The sequence below is a fragment of the Battus philenor genome, unplaced genomic scaffold, assembly GCF_028537555.1.
Source record: "Battus philenor isolate CCGP_79_NKW_IND1 unplaced genomic scaffold, ilBatPhil1.0.hap1 SCAF_23, whole genome shotgun sequence".
Lineage (NCBI taxonomy): Eukaryota > Metazoa > Arthropoda > Insecta > Lepidoptera > Papilionidae > Battus > Battus philenor.
The window spans coordinates 10,773,726-10,782,516 of NW_027181686.1; positions in this window are offsets into that span (position 1 = coordinate 10,773,726).

Below are 8,791 nucleotides of genomic sequence, written 5' to 3' on the forward strand. Positions count from 1 at the left end.
TCCATAATGTTAACAATTTATATATATACATCAATATATATTTTATATATTTTTTTCGTCATCAACATATAATTAAAATTTACAGTGTAGTAACAAATAACAACTTTGGTCAATGCTACTAATAAATGGAAAAGTAAAAATTGGTAGCTGAAAAAAAATATGTACCTAATTTTTTTATTTATATATATAATATACAGGATGATTGGTTATTGTTGAATAAGTAGCATTTGCTGTCAATTAATGTATGATACACGATATCCAAAAAAAACAATGATTTCAAAAATAATAAATTACTTAATTATAATATGGTAATAAAAAGCATTTCCAAAATTAGGATAACAATGTATTAAAATTAATTATTCTTTACTATTTGTCTGTGTAGAATTTGTACCAGGCCTATCGCATTTAAATAGCAAAAATAAAATTTTCAGCGCCACCATTACATACAGGATGAATGTAAAAACTTTCACATGTATAACCAATCACCCTGCTGTAGTTTACTTTATATATTTTTTTCTAATTTGCAATAAAATAAAAATTATTAAACTGTATTTAAGGGGCATCTAATTCTTCTGATTTTGCAGTATAATAAATCGGAGGAATAGATGCGTTTTCGTGGTTGGCTCTTTGACTATTTTTATAGTCAGCCATCTGTATTGAGATAAATGAGATTTATCTCCGGTGAAGTGGTTTCGATCTGTTTCATATAATTCTTGCCATTGTTAAATTGTTACGTACTTACGCGCTTTATTCAATTTGGGGTGGACAGCGCATTGGGTGGTGTGTCATTTGTATTCTACTAACTTGCATCGGTTCATGAATGCTTGCTTACTTCTGCATTAGAATCCTGTTCTGAGATTCATAGATCCAAGTATCGTTGTTGAATTACATATTTTTACTATAGCCTTTCTATATCCAGTGCATATTTTTATATTTTATAGTTAAATTATAAAATACACACATAGTAGTTGGCGACATACAAAAATATTTTCCTATCCATTTTATAACAGTTTCCTTGAGTGATTTCAAATAGTACAAATTATATATAAAAATAAAACAAAGAGATACGAGAAATAGGTGTATTATACTGTATTCGCCGAACTAAGTTAATACGGAACTATAAAACGCAACTTAACGTTTTATAAGTATAAAAAGTTAAGGATGACTTTACATGGTTGCAAAAAGTTAATCTGCATATTTTGATTTTACGATAACGAGTCGTTCTCTTGCGTGTGTTATAGTTTTCCTAAGATTGGAACAATTTGTTTTTAACCTGCATTTTGGTTTGTTCTTACATCGATTTCTGTTTAATGTGATAAATTCTGATTTTCTATTGAAAAATCAAGAAAGAGATTGTAACGGTGTTTTTGGTCAACCGAGATGACGATGGGTAGACCAGACCTCCCTCTAAGCCAACCGAAGACATAGCCAAGGTTGCCAGGAGTCGCTGAATGCGGGCAGCACATCATCAGCCCTGGTGGCGAAATATTTATGGAGGCCTATGCCATGCAGTGGGCGTCTATCAGCTGACATTATGATGATGAGAAGACGGTGACCAAAAGACTTTAAAAAACAAATTGTTACGTAAAATGTGTGCGAACTTTAAAAAAAAAGTTGTCGCATGTAAACGCATCTTAAATTTTTTTTACATTACACGCCCACAACTATTATCTGTCCCTCTTGCAAAATTGTGATTGTAATAAGCACTGTATTACCTTTTTCGGCAAATCAAGTATAGTGACCTATGTCACTCATCCAAATTCACTTAAACTCAGCTCTTTTCACTCCCCCATTACCTCCCTTCCATAATTAAAAACAGATTCCTGTAATATTATAGTATTCGACAGTGCCAAAATTAGAATGTAGAACATGTAACCCTATACCTTACTGATAAGCTTTATATTGCTTCTGCTAATGCTACCGGAACCGCTATACCGCGCTATAGGCTTGTTGGGGGAGGGGAGGAATCGGCCTGCCGCCTTATTTCCGCAGTCCCTACCACGACGCGGTTTCCCAAGGCGTGGTACAGCGGTTTCGGTAGCACTATAATACTGGTATTCATGAATCCGATTCAAAATTGCTTTTATTTTGTACCGTATATATTTATCTAAATACTTCAGAACAGTTGTTAAATATTAGTATAGAGGCAGGTAAGTATATTATGTTTCATTTAACTATATATATGTATATATAAATCCAAACGTACTCAGTGATGTTGTTACACATAGAATAATGTCCTCACCGGTGATCGAAATATGTGAAATAAAAAAATTGCGGTATTTCGAAAATGGAATCCAAAAACAAGAAGTTATTAAGGTTACTTTTTTCATATATAATTTTTTCAACCTTACGTTTCATTTTAATACAGTTCGAATAAGTTTAAGTCAATCAAGAAAGCCTTCTGCGGACATTTATTTACTAACTATGGTAGTAAAGAAGCTGAATTTAGTTACCTAAAAAAAGATAAAATCTTTTATACCTGTAACGAATCCACCTGTATAAATAAAATTTAACATATTCTGTGTGTAACATCTCATGTGGTATATATTTATATGTGCATCTATACACAGCGTCTGGCAGTGCCTTTGTGAAAGACTGCGTAGTTCTCGGCTTCGTCAATTATTTCGCAGAAGTATTCATCTGAATATATAATAATAATCAATCTCGTATGTTTGTTTGGTACAAAGTAACTATGTATGTTCAAACTTGTTTTTGTGCGGTATAAGTGAATTGAAAATAACATGCATATTTACCTGAACTTTAAACGCTAATTTACTGTGGAAAGGACTTTTCTATGGCAACTGGATGTGAAACGCTTGCTTGTGTGAGTGAGACGATAAACAACTCGTAAAAAATTTTTTCATTAAAATTTTCTACTTGACCGAAACTGCTGTACCGCTTGTCAAGAATGTGCTTGTTTGACGTACAGCGGTTTCTGACGTATATTGAGGTCGGCTTAGTCATTTAGCCAGAATAAAATTAAATAAATATAAGTATACCATATACAGGTTTGGTAGACATAATTGAACTTAAAAAAATATAAAAGAATGTACATCTTGCTACGACATGTACAGGGTGATAACACAGGAGTATAATTGTACCCCTTTGAAGCATTTCATCTAAACCTAAAATTGCAAAAACTTATCACCTACCTTTAAGCTACCTAGTAACAATTTTATAAGCCCGAAGTTTTAAATATAATATCAAGTAAGGAAAGCGATTTTGAAGCAATTTAGAGCAGTTTTCTATTTCATTTTTACCGCACAAAGCAAGTTTCTATATACGAAATAAAAAAGTTGATTATATATCAAAATTATATAATAATTTACATTTATTTCATATCGATGAGTCCGCAAATAACAGCGTAATTTTTTATTACGGTATCCTAAATGTTTAGATTTTTTGCACTTAGGCATTTGGTTATTTCTCACTAGATATTTACGTTAATATAAATAATTTTGTTTATTCTGCAACTTCTCAATCCGACCGCTACTGGTTGGCTTAACCACTTCGGTACATGCGTCGACTATAGTCAACGGCCACGGGTGAATACCCACAACCGGCTTTTACCTGCCGCGACACTGAGCGTATCTTGCTGTCATAAACTTGTGATGAGAGTGTTTTACATTACAAGCTGAGACATACACATTACGTTTATGTTATGTTATTATTATAAACTGTAATTGCAGAGATAGGTTATTATTTCTTGGTTGACGACTAAAGTCGTCGCTCGGCCGTCGACTATAGTCGATGCACGGCTGTGGATGGTTTTATGGCGACAAGCGCCGTACCGAAGTGTTTAACGACGCCAATGTGGTTAAAAGAGATACCAGATGTTTTGATTTATCCATATAACATCATAAAACAACTAAAGAAATTCTATGGCGGCGTTCTAAATTTAAAAAGGTTTAATGATTTGTTACTCATTTGCGGGAGCAGACGATATGTTTTAATATAGACAGTATTTATTTTGATTTGTCATGGTATGGGTCGGCCGGGTTCACGCGGGCTTGACACTGAGACGATCGTACAAATATAGAAATAGATAATAACACCATTTGTACTGCTATACACATGTTAACTCTACTGTTGTTTAAGACGTTTACAATTTTTACAACAAGTTTTTTATTAGATAATCTTAGATTAATCAATGCTATTTATATTTAGGATCTTTTCGCTGATAGCTAAATTTAAAATTATTCATTTTGCAAATAAATGTCCAACTATTGGTTATATTATCGCATATAATTCCGTCTTAACAGTTTTTAGTAAACATAACTTGATATATAAATTATTTTATTGTGCCATTATAATTTTTAAATGCTCGAATATTATATAATCTTTATCCATTAATAACCTAAGTTTATCTGTGGTCGTTTGACTTTAAATTTGGAATATAATAACAGAATTAATTTATTAACACTCATATAATATATAGGCACGTAATACCGCGGTATCGGCATTAATTATCGATGTAATAAATATTTTGGTAATCCAATTCCATGACAACATTATTTGCAATAATATTTTATGTTTAAACCAACAGACACTTGTGGATTGGAATGCGAAAGCGTTTCATACAAATATTTATTTTACACTTTTATTATTTTTATTTACTCGTGTACCTGATGAGACGAATACCAGAGGAGACCAATACGATAGAAACTATATAGATTGAGCGCCCACTATAATGGCAACCTTCAATTTAAAACTACCCACAAAAAGTCAAATTAATCTTTTTGTGATAACCTTTACAAATATCCTTAACATCAGAGATATTCATTCCACCCATTCAGGACTTCCACGACACTCACCACATCATGTCTTCCTCGGTCACTTAGAATACTGCAAGCACAGACTTCGCCTCAAAATGAAACAATCCACCCATGACACATCGCACAAACACGCGTACAATACAATAGAACAAACACTACACTTCTCACAATCCGATCCGCTTCCGGGTACGACCGCCCACCCTGGTCTCTGCGCACAGCGATGGCCATCCTAGATAGGATTTGTATCCTAACTTCTATCGCCGAGTACTAGCTTCCAGCCAACTCAACTCGCACAATTACAACAACTACACTCACACGTGTAGTCTGCTGACCCCGTGCGGTCGTCATCTTTCAACTGGCATACGACTGAGCCCCAGTATATTTTGTTAAGTTCGCAGAATCTTCTTTCCCGAGAACTTAATTTCAATTCAAGCTGCAAAAACCCCCGGGGCTAGCAGCATTTACATCAACTGAAACAATGAAATTCATTTCCAAACTCTAATATACCTTCAAAATATATTACACTGTAATAGGATTGTTTTTACATTAGTGTCCTATAATCATTTTAATTACAAGTGTCACAACAATCTTGTCATTTTATTATACATTTAGGCAAAGTTATCATATATATATATTTTTGACACAACACTCAGAAAGTCCTTAGTTGTAATATTTTAACGAATAGCTCTCACAGATAAATAATGCCGATTTAGTACACCGCGGTAATAGGTACATTTACTTTAGTTTAGAATATAATTTTCTATTTTTAAGGCTGAATATTATTTCGTGACACAGGGTGCCATTTTGTTTAATATTTTTATTTTCGATTGTCGTCAAATGCTCGGCAATTTCATTTTGATTGGTCTCGAGTATGGAGTTTGTATTCCACGCATTGGAAGACGTTTTTGTTAGTTTGTAGGAGTACACAACCTCAACGAACGGCACCGTGCTCACGTATTGTCTATCTGTGATACATTTTGTTTGTAAAATGTTGCAATAACGAGTATTATAAGATTTTCTTAGTTTAAACATAAAAATCTTGTTGCGTGCACTGTAATTGGTAGTCTGTTTTACGTGGAAGGTTGTAGAACACGCCGCGAAGCCTTCTACGGGGTGCTCTGCTCCAGTGAACACTTTCGGTTGAATCTCCAGTCCGATATGTTAATGGTTGTAACGAGTATGTCCGTCTCCTTGCATTCCAAACGCCTTTTATATAAATACTTCTGTTTATAAGTACAAAGGAATAAATGATATATTAATTAATTGTTGTTTTTTACTATACCTATGGGTATCCAACGAGGGCGGGGCCGCCTCATAGAGTTCGCTGAAGCTATTCTCTAAATCGGAGGTGGGTTAAAAGCGAGGTGAAGGGGATTTTAAAATATCTTTATTTTCATTAAGATTAAAATGTTGCTGCCAAGAATGTTTTTGTCATATTATGTTAGAATACATTTCTGCATTTTGAATTAATAATTAACTACATTCATTAGCAAAGTCCACGAGGAGCATGACGAGAGGGCATCAAAGTTTACAGTAAAATTTCTTATTAAAACAATAAATTACTTTGTCAAAGGGGCCATGAAGTTCCTGTCTTGTAACTGTGTCCTGTAAGAAAAGGATCAATGTTTAGCCACTTCCGCACATGCAGTGGTAGTCGTGCAACAAAGTGCACCGACCGCCAGCCCGCTGATAAATGCGTATGCAGCAAACAATGCAAATTACACAACTGCCACCGTTAAATCATTCAACACGTGTTTCACCCCTCCACGGGGCATCTTCAGGAGTTATGTTACACCGATTAGTGCCAAACACAGAGTCTGAGAGAGACTCTGTGTTTGCTCTCTGCTAAATATTGGTCCTTTTCTTACTTAAGATGGACTCTCGTAAGGTAACGCCTAATTCCATTAAATATTGTGTCCTGTGTCCTGGGCAGCAGTCTATAAAAGATATTTTTAGGCGCTTTTTGGAAAGATCATATATGTTGGCCCAATGGTAATAGCAATGGATTGGCAGAAATTATAATTATAGGAAAAACTGACGAGTCATTTGAATATCGAATACTAATTGTATTGTATGCGCAACCCGACTATGACACTCGCGCGCCGATCGTGACAGCGCGCGGACTTGCTTTGTGTTCCGTCTGCATTATCATTTATTATTTAACTTTCATTGATACAAGGTGACTCGAAACATTACACTGATGGAATGGACAAAAGAAAAAGGTTGTATGTAAAATACGTTCTCTAAAACATCGCTTAATGTGACACCTCCCTCTGCCCTGACACTAAGAAAACTTGATCATCGTTGCGGAACCACAATGCCAATTTTATATATCTCAGAATATTTGAAAAACCCTTGACCATCTGAATAATAAATAAATTATTTATATGACTTTTATTTCGGTTTTTTACTTTAATTTTATTATGATTATCAACTATTTTTAAAGAGGAAATCTAGTTTATGTGATATAATCAAACAAGAGATTTTGAAAAATGAAATTCAGATGACGTATTTTATGAATGGCCCCAAAGCGTACAGATGTGCCTAATTTCTTAGGATTATTGTATATATTAACCAGAAACGAAGTAAAATTAATAATAAAAGAAGTATTATTCTTTATTTAAAAACAAAATTCCAAACAGATTTACATTACTCCACGTGTCATTTTCATTCTTTTTATAACTAAATAGAAATAGAAAATATATTGATTCGTCGGAAAAAAGCTAAGGACGAGATATTTGTATTAGATCGAGCTACGGTATAGATAGGAATACAGAGTGCGGTATTGTCGACTTTGGACATAGTTACGAGTAAAAGCATATCTAATGTAAAATGAGCAACAGTGGCACCTTACGCGAATGTATGTTAATATAGTAAAGATATACAATGCTAACAAACAATACAAGCGAGTACATTGGCGATTGTATTATTGGCAAATAAACGGATCTTATTGGTCGCCCCTAATGCTACCGAAACCTCTGTACCGCGCCTTACTCTGAACAACACACTTAACAGATAAAATGTCACTGTAAGAAATCTCTATAAATATATGGTATTATTTATAATGTAACTATGCCTTTGCCTTTTTAAGTTGATAGGCGTAAAACTTTTAAAATATTTTATGTATAGTTAATGAAATTTAGAAACGTAATGATAAAACAATAATAAAAATATTTAAAAATTTCGTATTACTACCTTTTAAAATTAATTATAGTTAGAATCTTACGCTCCGTAAACTCTTTTCCTATGAAGCTGTAAAAGCCTTCGGGCTAACAGCACCGACATAAAAGAGAATAAGTAACTTTACTGTACGACCAGAAGGTATTGGCCAGTCACATTAAAAAGAAATTGCCGACATGGGTTATACATTCACCTTTTTAAATTACACCAATAACCATGTTTAGAAGAGATAGTCTGTTTTCATAATAAACTGTGGTATAGTTTCGTATGCACATATTTATTTGTTAATTATTTATGTGAAAATATAATAAAGAAAAAGTTTTTAGCGCCAGTAGACGGGTGTGAGCGGCTCCCACCTTGCGGCGGTTTCCTAAAGCGCGGTACAGTAGTTTCAGTTACACTATAACACACTGCAATAAATTATAGCACCGATATAATCAATAAAACATTATAGTGTGTATGTAGAATTATAAAATATCGAGTATGTGCTGTAAATATGGACGTGCTTACGAATATTAAGTATTAGTACAGGTACAAGTTAGTGAACTATTAAATGCATGAAATGGAATTAACCTACAAGACCATCCCGATCTCAATCTCAATTATTGAACCTTTCATAGATAAATGCATATTAGTTTATAGTGTATCTGTATTTAAGTACTACATTACATTTTATCTAAAGACAGTCACTCAGCGAGAATCCAAACACACAATTGACATCGACTAACACAGTGTTCAAGTTAAGTCAAACAGTCATTAGGAACGCTAGTGTAAAATTATATCAAAAATCATCGAAGGGCATTACAACTAATCTAGTCTAAGTAAATCAGGTATAC